This window comes from Chelonia mydas, chromosome 6, assembly GCF_015237465.2.
Source record: "Chelonia mydas isolate rCheMyd1 chromosome 6, rCheMyd1.pri.v2, whole genome shotgun sequence".
In the NCBI taxonomy this organism is placed as follows: Eukaryota; Metazoa; Chordata; order Testudines; family Cheloniidae; genus Chelonia; species Chelonia mydas.
Genome location: NC_051246.2, coordinates 32,928,930 through 32,944,595, shown reverse-complemented (window position 1 = coordinate 32,944,595; position 15,666 = coordinate 32,928,930). Strand labels below are relative to the sequence as shown.

The following is a 15,666-nucleotide window of genomic DNA, read 5'->3' as shown; positions in this document are numbered from 1 at the left end:
TACTTCCCTTTTCTTTCTGTCTTTGGTTTTAGGAAGCACTGGGCAAAATCCAAGAGATTACAGCCCTTTTCACTAGCAGAAATGCTTTCCCTGTAAAAATGTGCTGTAGCTGTTTTATTAAATAGCACTGAAGTACTTTTGTTTTCCCCACAGACAAAGGGGCAGAACCTCCTAAAGTTATGGCATAGCACAAAAGAGACTTTAGCTCCCTCTGCACAAAAGCACTCCTTTATTAGGATCCCTGTAGCACATTTATTTTTGTGCAGGATTGTAGGTCTCTCTGCAGCGGTACCTAATACTGTTTGCAATAAAAGTTCTATGATATGTGCTGTAGAATTTATGATAAAATGTTGTAAAGTGTTGAAGCAAATTTCTTTCATATTTATAGTTAATTTTATTCAGTGTTTGTTTGAAGGAAAACCTTTTAAGAATACCAATAATGTGAGAAAGCTACAACTAAATTTATTGTTAAGTATCACATCACTGGTACTCCTGGGGATTCCTCTTCTTGGGAAGAAAGCTTAAACAACATTTTCTAACACATTGGAGTGCTTCCCAGAGAAGTGATGGCCTACAGAGGCAGTGCAGTACAAAACACACTGGAATAGTAGGTCAGTAAACAAGCTTTTTCAGAGGATGAACACAAATAAATATAACTTTGTTTAATAAAGACAAATTATAGTTATCTTTTGTTCTGGAAGAGGTACATTATCTCTCTCTCCTGTTTCACCTGACTCAACTAGAGGTATTTGTTCCACCACCTGACTTAGTGGTTGGCTAGAAATAATAGGACAAAACAATCTACTATTGTTACATGAGACAACAACCTTTCATGTCCTTGAAGCTCGCCATGACCTTTCATCTTTCCTATTCCCCAGCGGTCTCTCCTAACAACTAAAACTACACTCAGTTAGGCTGAATTCCAGATTGTCATAAAAAGTGCCCTGTCCTTTCAGAACAAAACCAATTTTTACACCAAGGTGGGGGAGAAACACAAGTCCATTGTTCCAGCACAGATGGAAGTTAGAGTTACTAGGGCAACAGCTCTAATCCTCCTTTTTACCACCTTTTTCACATCATTGGCCTATCAAGTGTGCTACCTTTTAACTCATAAGCTCAAAAGCTGGTAGTCTAACTGGCTGCCCTAATTAGCTACGATTTTCACAGTACAGACAACATGATGAGCTAATCGAAATTTGCAAAATAATGACGTACCTCCAGCAAATATTCCTCCTCCTGAGGCCCAGTCTTAGAATAACAATAATGAGACCATTATTAGAGGAGGGCATTAAAATGCTGCACTGCTGCTAAACAGAGAACTTAATTGTTCTGGTCTTGTCCATTGAATCAACAACCTATTGTTGTGGACTTGAAAAATAAAGGACTGGAGAATGGGTGCCATAATGATTGGTCTGTGCTGCCATACCAGCACTCTGTAGAATTGTTTTCCTTTTGAAACTCTTGATGGACTAGTAGTTTTGTTTAAAAGTAATATAAAAGGCAATTGTCTGGATAAAAAGTCCTATTTATTGAAATCTTTAGAAGCAGTTGCATGGATTTGTTCGTGACCCCCGAGATAAAAACACAGGGACCATAATAATACTATTTGTAAAGGCCTGCTACCGCTGCCTACAGTAACACTAGATAATACAGTCTTGTCTAGCTGCTGTAAGAGGAAGGAAGGCATTTCCTTAGTAGACAGTAAGAATGACAAAAGGTCAAATACTGGACAGATCCAACTAATCTGTAAATGAGAAAATATTTTATTAAACAAAATATCAATTAGGGTTTCTGGTTTTAGGTTTAAACCAATAAAGCTACATGGAAATCAAGTGTAGCTCAAGTGTTTTGGTTTTTTTAAATAACTATCACAAATAACCAACTTCAGCTATTTTGAATTTGTTTCAACTCCTCTGTTGAGTGATGTCCCAAACTTTGTGACTGGGAAGTCAAATAATACATCTAGAGATGTAGGCAACTGAATAATGCAATTGGCAATTTACAGTTTTTTCCTGTGTTTAAAGAGACAGCATTCTTGGAATTGAAAATTGTAACTGGGAGGAAAAGTTTTTTAAAAATCTTAGGCATTCTTTGGTTTTAATTCTGTTTTTTAACTGATAAAACTCAAGTATGCAGTTTGAAAAGGTCATAATTTGTATAAAATAAACAGTGAGTTTCAGAGGAGAAAACAATAAAACCAGAAACCCTAGTTTTAATCCAGCAAAACGTTTGTCAAAATATATTGTTCTCAGTTCCATCAATATAAAATGGCAATAAGCCCATGAGTTAGTCTAGATTTATGCCGGTGGAAATGAAATCAGAATAAGATATGGATCAGAAATAAGATAATACAACAGTGCAAACTGAGACTCTAAAGTTAATACAAACAAGAAGAAATAAGAAGTTAGCCCCCAAAGTGATCCCACAGGTATTTTTGACATTAACTTCAGTGGCAGCAGATTCAGATCTTCACTTACTCTATTATAATCAACATTTTGTCGCCAATGTTAAAAAAAGAAAGAAAGAAAAAGTTAGAAGTTAAAGGTTAACTCACACTACATTTTTAACAGTAGCCAGACAGGTTTACATGCTGTAAAGGTGTCTTGCATGTAGAATCACAGAGCATATTTTCTCTAGAGTCAGGGGCTTTTCTTTTGTAAATTGAAAAATGCATAATATAAAGAAGTATTAAATTGTAAATAAGACCTCTTGCTTCATTCAATCCATGCTTCATTTATCTTCATCTTGTTAGGCTAACTTAATTAACAATCTCAGTGTTGCACACTTTCTCTTTTCATTACATCAAATAATGGCCTGGATGTGGGAGGAAGCCCTCACCACAGGGATCTTGAAACACTACCTTGAGGAAGAGTTTCTTACATATGTATTGCTTTAGCAATATTGACTAGCTAGATGTATTAATCTTACAACATATATTAAATGGACTCTTCACTGCTTTAAAAGAATTATGTTCCAAATTTCTTTAAAAAAAAAAAAAAACATTTTAGAGGCCTTTAATAGAAAGTAAAAAAAACAACAACAAACTGGCATCATAAATTCATAACTAGTTTTACTCAATACTTTATTTAATATAAAAAACAATTGCACTCAGGATACAAACAGTTTGTACCCAATTATGTATACCACCCAAAACAACATAATGTGTCAAATTACTCAACCAAAGCTGTCATACCATTTGCCTGTGAATGTTCTGTATATAATTAATTGGATGATTGGAATGATTTCATTGGTGAATCTGGTTATTTTAATACTGTAATAGGGAGCACAGTGTTAAACTATACAACAAGTTTTCCTGCTTTAACCTACAATATTATGGCATCTGGAGCTATGCAAATGGACAAAATAGTAAAGCCTTTTTTAATCTTACCCTGATCAACCAGCCCTCTTTCTCCTAGTGTTTCTTATTTAATTAAAACAGACACTGACAGAAGGACATGGATTAGGACTGTAATGATGCATTTACTTAGATTAATCGGAGGCTCCTCTTGGAGTAATGGCTTAAACAAAGAACAAAAGGAAATTGTTATGAAACAGCCTTTTATCCCAGGCAAAGGTCACATTATGAGGTTTTTAATTTTGTCAGCCTCTGTTACACTGGGCCTTGCTACTGGAACGAGAGTTTTTTTTCTCCCCAACGCCAGTTATTATAACACAGCCATTAAAGCTGCAAATTAAAATGTCTGATTTTAAAACAGGTTGCTTAGTTTCAGAACCCTCTAATTAGCATGTTGTGCATTGTTGTGAAGAAATGAAGCCTAAAATGCTAATGACCTGCTGCCAGGTGACAATACTGTTGCGCAAAATAATAAGGATCCTTTCAAGTAATAATAATAATAATATTAATACTCAGCTCTTATGAATTATCCAACCTCAGGTCTGTTCTGCACCACATGTGCTTAAAGAAACAATGTGCATCCAGCCAGAGATTTGAGTTCCACAGACAACACAACAGTGTTCCATATGAAAACTGGAGAGAAGTTTACATCCACCAAGACATTAGAAGAGGAGGGCAAAGCAAGGAAAGTCACCAGAAGCTAAGTGAAAATGGGGTCAGGCACAGGGAGAAGCAAGGAATAGGAAATTCTCAGTCTCGATCAAGGAAGAAATTCCAGAGCCAACTTCTCTTGAACTCACAAGCAGGGACAGCAATTGGGAGTTTTATGAGGGAATTCTCCAGGTGAAGGAAGTTACCCTTGGAGTGAGTTTTCTGTCAGTTTGTTTGTTGTGCTTGCATGCGTGTAGTGTGCCTGCTTACTGAAGTCTGTAGTGTGGTCTATTTGTGGGGACTGTGTGCTGAGACTAGCCACCTACTAGGCACGGTTGAGAGCTTCTTAAGGAAGCTCTAGCCTACCATTCTTTGATCCTTAATCCCTTTAGGATCCCTTGATGAGGGGACAGGGCTGACTCAAGGAAAACAAGGGTTAAAAAAAAGCCAGCTTGAAACTGACCAGAAGAGCTAGTAACCAGGAGCAGAAAACAGTTAGTTTTGCAAAGGAGTTAGAAGAGGGAGTGTGAGAGCGAGATACACCTAATAAACATTTTCTAAACTTAGGCCAATAAGACCCATGCAAACAAAACAAAAAACAAAACCCAAAAACAAAAGAACAAACAAACAAACCCCAAGGCCCTGCAAGAGTAAAAATAATGCAGGCAGAAGTCCAGCAGCAGAGTAGGGGCTATCCAGTTTATTGCACTGAATGCAGCTTGTACGATTACTTGCCTTGTAGGCAAGTGGTGTGTGTGTGCAAGCAGCTCATGGCCTGCAGAGACTGAGTGCAGGCTCTTGAGACCAGCATGGCTGAACTGCAGGAGCTAAGGGAGACAGAAATATACACAGACAAGACTTTCTGGGACAAGTAGAGCACTCCCACCCCCAGTCTGACAGCCTCTACGCTGTTGAGGAGGATGAAAGTCTCCAGGAAGGAGAACATCAAGCTGGAGCAGACGGAAATGATCCCATAGTTGGGACTCTCCTTCCAGAAGACGTAATGGTATCCTCTCGCACAGAGGATACCCCTCCAGGAGAGGGAACCCCAGTTATTAGGAAGAGACAGGTAATGGTAATGGGAGATTTGATTATTAGAAATATTGATAGTTGGGTTTATCACTGGGAGAACTGCATGGTGAATTGCCTGCTGCGTGCCAAAGACTGTGGACCTTTCAAGACATCTAGACAGATATATGTTCACTGCTGATGGTCATGGTACACGTATGCCAATGACAGAGGCAAAGGTATGAGAGAGGTCCTGGAAGCCAAATTTAGGCTGCTAAGGAAGAGATTAAAGTCCCGGATCTCCATGGCAGCATTCTTTGAAATGCTTCTATTTCTACATGCAGGGCCAGGAAGACAGGCAGAACTGCAGGGTCTCAATGCATAGATGAGACGATGGCATTTAAAGGAGGGATTTAGGTTTACTATGAACTGGAGAACCTTTTGGGAAAGGAGGAGCCTATACAGGAAGCATGGGCTCCACCTAAACCAAAACAAAACCAGATTACTGGTAAGTAAAATTAAAAAGGTCATAGAGGATTTTTTAAACAATGGGCTAGGGAAAAAAACAACAGGTGCAGAGAAGCACACAGTTTGGACAGACACATCCCTTGGGGGAGGATTTATTAAAGAGGATACTCTATATCCTAGTAAAAAGAGGATAGAAGCTGATAAAATATAGATAAGGAACTGAAGAGAAACAGTCAAACAAAACAGAGTCCCATTCAATTACATCACATGAAGGCAAACAACTAAATATTGACAAATTTTATAAGTGCTTGTATACAAATACAGAAGTCTAAATGCTAAGATGGATGAACTTGAATGCCTTGCATTAAATAAGGATATTGATATAACAGGCATTACAGAAACTTGGTGGAACTATGATAATCAATAAAAAGAACAGGAGTACTTGTGGCACCTTAGAGACTAACCAATTGATTAGAGCATAAGCTTTTATGGGCTACAGCCCACTTCATCAGATGCATAGAATGGAACATATAGTAAGACGATATATAGATATATATACACACATACAGAGAAGCTGGAAGTTGCCATACAAACTGTGAGAGGCTAATTAGTTAAGATGAGCTATTATCAGCATGAGAAAAAAACTTTTGTTGTGATAATCAAGATGGCCCATTTAGACAGTTGACAAGAAGGTGTGAGGATACTTAACTTAGGGAAATAGATTCAATATGTGTAATGACCCAGCCACTCCCAGTCTCCATTCAAACCCAAGTTAATGGTATCTAGTTTGCATGTTAATTCAAGCTAAGCAATTTCTCGTTGCAGTCTGTTTTTGAAGCTTTTCTGTTGCAAAATTGCCACCCTTAAATCTTTTACTCAGTGGTCAGAGAGGTTGTAGTGTTCTCCTACCGGTTTTTGAATGTTATGATTCCTGATGTCAGATTTGTGTCCATTTATTCTTTTGTGTAGAGACTGTCCAGTCTGGCCAATGTACATGGCAGAGGGGCATTGCTGGCACATGATGGCATATATCACATTGGTAGATGTGCAGGTGAACGAGCCCCTGATGGAGTGGCTAATGTGATTAGGTCCTATGATGGTGTCACTTGAATAAATATGTGGATAGAGCTGGCATCAGGCTTTGTTGCAAGAAGAGGTTCCTGGGTTAGTGTTTTTGTTGTGTGGTGAGTGGTTGCTGGAGAGTATTTGCTTCAGGTTGGGGGGCTGTCTGTAAGTGAGGACTGGTCTGTCTCCCAAGATCTGTGAGAGTGAGGGATCATTTTTCAGGATAGGTTGTAAATCTTTGATGATGCGCTGCAGTGGTTTTAGCTGGGGGCTGAAGGTGACGGCTAGTGGCGTTCTGTTATTTTCTTTGTTGGGCCTGTCCTGTAGTAGGTGACTTCTGGGTACTCTTCTGGCTCTGTCAGTCTGTTTTTTCACTTCAGCAGGTGGGTACTGTAGTTTTAAGAATGTGTGATAGAGATCTTGTAGGGTACATAATGTATAGGAATGACAGAGTAGGTTGTGCTGGTGGAGGAGCGGCATTATATGTGAAAGAAGGGCATAGAATCAAATATAGTAAAAATCTTAAATGAATCAAACAGAATCTCTATGGCTAGAAACTCAATGCTTGAATAATAAGAGTACAACAGTAGGAATATACTCCTGACCAGGATAGTAATGGTGATTGTGAAATGCTCAGGGTAAAGACAGCATCCATAGTCCCCTGCCCAACAATGAAACCTGATTGCTGTGGACAATGAGGTCTGCTAAGGAGTGAAGACCTTTCCAGGGAGTTATAACAATGAGACTGGCCTGTATAGGTCACACTTAGTGCAAGATCCTTTGCTCTCATACAGGGACACTATGATGTTGTCTTTCCATTCTGCTGGTACTTTGCCTGATGCCCATACTTTTAAGAACATGCTATCCAATGCTCACTGGCTCCAAGACATTTTTTTTAGCAGCTCGGGTGGAATAATATCACATCCAGCAGCATGTCCATTCTGCAACTTTTAGATAGCCTTTCGTACTTCAAGTTATGAAGAATCAGTATTTGTCCCTGGTCCTGCAGCTGTGCGGTTTGCCAAGTCACAGAGCTCTGGACAGTCTTCAGCAGGTGCATGGTTCAGCACAATAAGCTAATAACTTTTATAATGTGTTTTCCATCTGTCCAGGACTGTGTCCATCAATGGGCAGTGAGAGCCATCTGGTTTTGTGATAGAGATTTTAGAAGTTTGTTTATAGCTGCCACCAAGGGGATGCAGATTGTTTATTTTTGGCTGTCCTCTGCTTCATCATCCAGGAAGTTGATGTAGATCTCTTGGTCACATTGTGTCACAGCCTGGAAAATGCCTTTCAGCTGTTTATGTTCTTGCACATCTCACTGCTTACATGCTTCTGCTCTCCCTCCATTAATATATCAATCATAATGATATAAGGGAAAGTGGTAAATCTCTGACATCTCACAGGTAGTGGCAAGAAGGGTCCTCTCCAAGAGAACTACAGCCAGGGTGACTTCTGCATGGCCCCAAACAGTGTCCCTTGCTGAGAACATTGAAGTGGAGCTGTCAGACAGGCAACCTAGATGGAGCCCACTGGGCCAAAAAACATTCCACAACCATCAAGAGGAAGAGGAAATAGAGTACCAGTGATTCCCCATCCCCAACATAATACAGGGATCCTGGGCCAACCTCTCCTTCAAACAGAGTTGCATGGGCATTACAACATTCCCTGAAAGTGACAGTGAGTGGAAAGAGAAACTGAGGATCTGATTGTGGCAGCACGGGGCTGGATGTCAGCTCATTTGCATGAGTTTCCCATCCTCCACGCAGTTCTGCATCACCATGCTGCCAAGTGCAGGTGGATTCCATTCCATCCCCAACAATCCATCAGCCTGGCATGCAAGCCAGATTAGGTGATAGTAGCGGTATATCTACACTCTGTTTTAAAACCCACAGAAGCATGTCTCAGAGCCTGGGTCTACTGTCTCAGGCTCGTGCTATGATGCTAAAAACAGCTGTGCAGACATTCTGGCTCAGGCTGGGGGGTCAATTTATGAATTTGCCAGGGTGACAGATTTTAAAGCTAAAATCTAACAAACTATATTAATTCATAAATTGACCCCTTTTCATGTTTACATTCAGGCTCTGAATACCCCACCTCCCTCCAGGCTTCAGAGCCCAAGGCCCAGCCCAGCCTGAATGTCTATACAATTGAGCAAGCCATAGAGCAAGCCCCGTGAGCCTGAGTCTGTAGACCTTTGGGGGAGGGATAGCTCAGTGGTTTGAGCATTGGCCTACTAAACCCAGGCTTGTGAGTTCAATCCTTGAGGGGGCCATTTACGGATCTGGGGCAAAAATTGGGGATTGTTCCTGCTTTGAGCAGGGGGTTGGACTAGATGACCTCCTGAGGTCCCTTCCAACCCTGATATTCTATGACCTGACCTGGGCTCTGAGATTTGCAGCTGTAGGTTTTAAAAATGCAGTGTAGATATACCCTAAGAGGTACTGCACCTGTCAGTGTTGTGTAACACAGGGATTTTGAAGTTCAAATGAACCCAAAAACCTTCTATTATGTTCCAAACCATAAACTGGCTATATCTAAAACCCTAAGCCATGTGAGTCAAGGGTTTGGATTTCTATATTTTAGTAAGTAAGGGTAAAATTCTGTCCTCCCCTGCTCATTTGGAATAGTACCTTACTCAGTCAATAGCCTCAGTAGTCCCACTATGGGTAGGAGTGTCACAGTCTGGCCCTGAAGAAATACTTACATAGCTACATGTAAGTCACTGAAATGCCTACATTAACAGAAAATACATTTCTCTTCACAGGTATTGTCAGTTTTTACAGACAAACAATTATCAGTCCTTGTTTTGTTTTCCAAATGGCAAATAAAGTCTGGTAGACAAAGATTTACTTGTGAAATCTGATATGAAACAGAATAATATGTAGTTGAGAACATACTGAAAACTTGGCAGTATCAATCTAAAACTGGGGGTACTACTGTCATCTGCTAGCATGGCTGTTCTCCTACCAGGGCAAAAGAATCGTATCTTAACGGATCAGAACATATTTTCACAGAAACACATTTTAAAATATACCTTGGTTGATTCTTCACTATTATTCTACCTCAGCAAACAAAAAAAACCCAAACAAACAAACAAAAACTCCACCTCTAAAGAGAGAAAATAAGCTAATAACTTGAGTAACAAAAGTAGTACAGTGGCAGACACTCTATACCTAGTGAAAAACAGAACTTGAGAAAAGTGGTATTTGGCCTGAGCCTTCAAATCCTCCCCTTGCCTCCATTTGGAATTCTGCACACAAGGTGTGAAGGATTGAGCCCAAATATAGCACATTTTAAAGACACTGTGTAATGTTTGCAATTATATTATATATGTATTTATAAGCACAATGAATATACATTGGGATAAATTGGTCTCCAGAAGGTATATTTGTTGCTTAATGTTGAAGTACGTGCCATTGCCTTTTTGGTGAATGAGGTAAAATTTGCATCAGCCTCCTACACACAGTGTTAGTATGTGCTTTAAGATCAGAGCTGCTTAGATAATAAATTATCTGCATCATTTAACATCTACTGGATAGAAGGCTATCCAGGTAAAATCTTAATCCACACACCATTAGAACAATCAGTTCCTGCGTGGCCTACAGTACTTGGTGTCCTGTGGCTTCTTCTGAATATCTGTATATTATATTAGTACTTATATTAGCGTACATAGCAGAGAAGCAGCAATTTAAGACTTCAGCATAGCAATCTGGCTGTTCAGGCTGGCACAGCAGCAGTTACTAGCATGGCATATTGGAAACACTAGCTAAGCAGTTGTGTAGAATCAGGAATCATGCTGGTGTGGTGCAGGACAAGGCATTGAATGGGATTTGGTACATTAACGGCTCAATTGTGCCATTAGGGTGCAGCTCTGAGTAAATATGGTGCAGAGTCACACTGGCCTATGGAGCGCTGGTGGCTGAATACAAAGGGAAAATGGGGGCCACAGCTTCACCTTCCTCCGACCCTTCCTTTGAACACACAGTCCTTGCCCACCCACAGAAGGTCCAGTCACAATCTAGCCCTAAATATTGCATGTTGGACCAATCAATTAAATTGGAGTATAAAAACAGGTATACAATGCTGGAAAAAAGTCATAAAAGATCACAAAGAGACATCAAGGAACAAGGAGGTTAAGAGGTTTTCCCTTCAAAGATACCATTCTGATAGCTCAGAAGAAAACACAGAAAAAAGCTCTCAACATATAGTTGCAGTTTTAGGATCTATAAAACTGTTCTTCCATGGATACTAATTGAAACCAAATGTACATTCAGGGCCAAATCATGTTGTCAATCGAATTTCTTACATGAAAATTTAATCAGAGAAGGGGAGAAATAGGCTCCTTTTAAAATATGCTTTTATGCAAAAACAGCGTCCACAGATTTTTCAGGATGCCTCTCCCCAGTCACTGGGTCCCAACCATAAGATTTGTGTCAGTGTCCGTCAGTTTCAGAATGGGAAGCAGTGCCCCTACACCTATCACTGCAATATCTGTATACTTCACAATCATTATTGAATTTATCCTCATGCCCCTATAAGGTAGGGAAGTATTATCATCAGTCCTTATTTCACAGATGGGGCATTGAGGCACAAAGGGATTAAATCATTTGCCCAGTGTCATACAGGAAGCTTGTGAGGTATTGGGGACTGTGCCTTTCATGTCTGAGCTTTCCAGAGAGAGTCTGGATAGGCCGCTGGGAAGCTCTTGTTGTTATGCACAGCCAGTAGAAACAGGCCACAGAATAAAGCAGCGCTCTTGCAAGTATCTTAAGCACTGAGTGATGATTGAACACCACAGAACAGAAACTGAACTTAAACCACCACAAACCCATCCTTCCTGTCTGTAAGCAGATACCTTCAGCTGGGTGAGCATTGGTAAGTACATTCCCCCCCCACCCGCAAACAAACAAACACAACAAAAACACAGTTGCTTGCACCCCAGAAGTTCAACTCTTTTCAACAGAAATGGCCATTAACCTGATAGTTCCAGAATGGACAAGAATATTCATTTTATTTGCTACAACACAAATTATATAACCGCATTAATTACTACTACACAGTCACTATCGTATGAGCCTCTTTATTTCAGATTTAACAACTAGATCTGGCTCTCCATCTTCCCAAGCTATAAATCAGGAGTGGTGCTGTTATACGGACACTAATATAGCCACAAAGCTTCATTAGCCGATTCTACAGCTTTGCCATACCTCATTCCCCTTCTTTCTGAACAGCCTTGTGCATCCTGCATCCCTGCTCCGTGCATCCTGTTTCACCCAGCACAGCACAGCCAAACAACACTGGTACCATTTGATGCATGGCCTTTCACATCTGTCACAATGAGAGGAAGCAAGAGTTGCCGCAGAGCTACCCTTTGGATTTTCAAAAAACTGATTTTGGGTAGCCCTTTCTCATCCCAAGAAATCAGGTCACTCGTGTATTTTCTTAAATGCCACTTGCTAGATTAGCATAAAGAACGAGGAGTACCTGTGGCACCTTTATATGCCCAAATAAATTTGTTAGTCTCTAAGGTGCCACAAGTACTCCTCGTTCTTTTTGCTGATACAGACTAACACGGCTACCACTCTGAAACCTGTCTAGATTAGCATCAGAACGCCACTAGCCGTCACCTTCAGCCCCCAACTAAAACCCCTCCAACACATTATTAAGGATCTACAACCTATCCTGAAGGATGACCCAACACTCTCACAGATCTTGGGAGACAGGCCAGTCCTTCTCTACAGACAGCCCCCCAACCTGAAGCGAATACTCACCAGCAACCACATACCACACAACAGAACCACTAACCCAGGAACCTATCCTTGCAACAAAGCCCGTTGCCAACTGTGCCCACATATCTATTCAGGGGACACCATCACAGGGCCTAATAACATCAGCCACACTATCAGAGGCTCGTTCACCTGCACATCCACCAATGTGATATATGCCATCATGTGCCAGCAATGCCCCTCTGCCATGTACATTGGTCAAACTGGACAGTCTCTATGTAAAAGAATAAATGGACACAAATCAGATGTCAAGAATTATAACATTCATAAACCAGTCGGAGAACACTTCAGTCTCTCTGGTCACGCAATTACAGACATGAAGGTCGCTATCTTACAACAAAAAAACTTCAAATCCAGACTCCAGCGAGAAACTGCTGAATTGGAATTCATTTGCAAATTGGATACTATTAATTTAGGCTTAAATAGAGACTGGGAGTGGCTAAGTCATTATGCAAGGTAGCCTATTTCCCCTTGTTTTTTCCTACCCCCCCCCCCCCCAGACGTTCTGGTTAACCTTGGATTTATGCTGGAAATGGCCCACCTTGATTATCATACACATTGTAAGGAGAGTGGTCAGTTTGGATGAACTATTACCAGCAGGAGAGTGAGTTTGTGTGTGTGTTGGGGGCGGGGGGGGTGAGAAAACCTGGATTTGTGCTGGAAATGGCCCACCTTGATTATCATGCACATTGTAGGGAGAGTGGTCACTTTGGATAAGGTATTACCAGCAAGAGAGTGAGTTTGTGTGTGTGGTTTTTGGAAAGGGTGGGGGAGGGGTGAGAAAACCTGGATTTGTGCTGGAAATGGCCCAACTTGATTATCATATACATTGTAAAGAGAGTGGTCACTTTAGATGGGCTATTACCAGCAGGAGAGTGAGTTTGTGGGGGGGGGGGGGGCGGCGGAGGGTGAGAAAACCTGGATTTGTGCTGGAAATGGCCCAACTTGATTATCATACACATTGTAAGGAGAGTGATCACTTTAGATAAGCTATTACCAGCAGGAGAGTGTGGTGGGAGGAGGTATTGTTTCATGGTCTCTGTGTGTATATAATGTCTTCTGCAGTTTCCACAGTATGCATCCGATGATGTGAGCGGTAGCTCACGAAAGCTTATGCTCAAATAAATTGGTTAGTCTCTAAGGTGCCACAAGTACTCCTTTTCTTTTTAGATTACATAGTTACCAATAGATATTCTTACTACCATGTAACCACTCCTTTTGCAATGCCAGTTACTCTGTCTTGTTTCAAAAGTTCATTCACATCTGGTTTGTAACATACTGTACTAAATACTTAGCCCTCAAATCCCTTATAAATTACTTATTTGGTTTTGTAACTGTTTCTCATATAAATGTATAAAAGCACTTTTGACTTAAGTTCCTAAAATTCCCTTAGCAATGGTACTCTTCAAATGTTCAGAACTGTCAAATTTTCTTTTTCAATAATTAAGATAACAATAGATATATGTTAGATGAAAAATCATAGAAGCATTTGACTCAGTTTTTCTATGGGTCATCACTGACTTTTATAAATACTGCTGCCCTGTTTTTGCAGAAGACAATTTTCTAATATAATATTGACTTTTACAATTTATCACTGAATTAATCATGCCACCTTCATTGTGGGGGACAGAAATTAAGTTGATGAATGATTCTATTATTTGTAATACCAAAACTATTGTTATATTCTTACTATAGATATTTACCCAATAATCGCTTCATTCCAGTGGATACTGGTATTTTGCTACCACGTGTTTGTGCACCTACATTTACAAACTGTGTGAAAATTTCACATTGATTCCTACAGTTAGGCAAAGTTTACTTGATTTCAACTTTCCTTACAAGCTAAAATTCAGTTCAGTTTCACTAGCCAAGGGAAGAGTGAAACTGGGCCAAAAGTTTTGAAGGCTGGTGTGGGATCTATCATTGTTGGTGGAAACCATGTGAAATTGGCCCAGGTAGAGTTTTGCATTTACATTTTGGTTCCATTCCAACCTGAAACCTAAACACTTCCAAACTGAAGGCAACTACATTTTGACGTATTTATCTATACCCACACATGGAGATGATATCCATATGAAATTGCAGAGCCACGTGATAAATTAATTTACCAGGCACGGTTGACCACCTCATTCTCCTGCCATTTATACAATTTTCCCAGGCACTGTGGCTTAGTAGCTAGCGCACTAGACTAAGACGCAGGAGACTCAGGTTCTATCCCGCCGTCTACTACTGGGTGACCTGGGGGGAAGGTCACTTCACCACTCTAAGCTTCAGTTTCCTCATTTGTAAAATGGTGATAATGATAGTGACCTTCTTTATACAGGACGTTGAGATCTATTGAAGAAAAGCTCTGTGGAACAGGTAGGTATTAGTATCCTATGGCCCTAAGCAGCTTCGAACAGCCACCATTTTAAAAATGAATCTTCAAGAGAAATGTTTCACCTTCTCTCCCCATTATACATCCCCTATATCCAATCAGCCAGTCACACTATTAAATTCTACTACAATGATTTTAATTGTCAAATTAATCAAGTTAGTACGCTGAGTGCATTCTTGTTTACAAGCTACATCCTGTCCACTTCATTCCTAGGTTCCGTCTGAAACCAAGCTCCAGCTGCAAATAGCTTCCGAACTGCCAAGGCTTTTTTTGGAACCTTGCCATACAGAAGGTTTACGATCATATAAAGGTGCCCTAACCACACACTTTCACCACTGTTCTTAAAGCTCCATAGACCACACGTCCACATGCTGAACTTCCCCAGGCTCACAACGAGCTAAATTTAATCCTGGGGCAGTGGCAGTTTTTTTTAACACACTTTAATCCCTACAAAGCCCTACAAAGGGTGGAAAGGGACGCTATATCTTACTGGAAAGAGGATATTCCCAGCTTCCCAGAGGGACACATGATTGATTTGTCACCCTGGAAGGACCTGAAATATCAGCCTTCAAATCTGTGACTTTTTGTTATAAAAAAATGTTATTTTAGGTCATATTTAGATGTTTTCATGGCTCCTTCTAAGGCCTGTAGAGATAGATTTATAGTAATTAAGCCAACTGGCTTTACTAGAAAAGGTGTCTATGTATATGCAAAATAGTATGTCCCACTCACAATTTAAGAACATTGCTAAAATAGTTCTAATTTTTCACTCAGTATGTGGCATATACAGAATACATGATAATACAGTGTGGTTGTAAAAACATTACCGGACTCATATGGGATGTCCTGCATAACGCATTTGTGTCCTCAACATCTGTGAGGAATGTGATCACCCCAAACAGCTGCTGCTAAAACATGCATTACTATGCCATGCTGTGCACCATGATTTACAT

General features: G+C 40.3%; 1 protein-coding gene across 23 annotated transcripts in view; it reads right to left on the bottom strand.

Moving 5' to 3' along the window:
- The window catches only part of SOX6 (SRY-box transcription factor 6), a 451,795-nt gene that overhangs the window by 322,224 nt on the left and 113,905 nt on the right, over window positions 1–15,666 (bottom strand). The window lies entirely within an intron of this gene.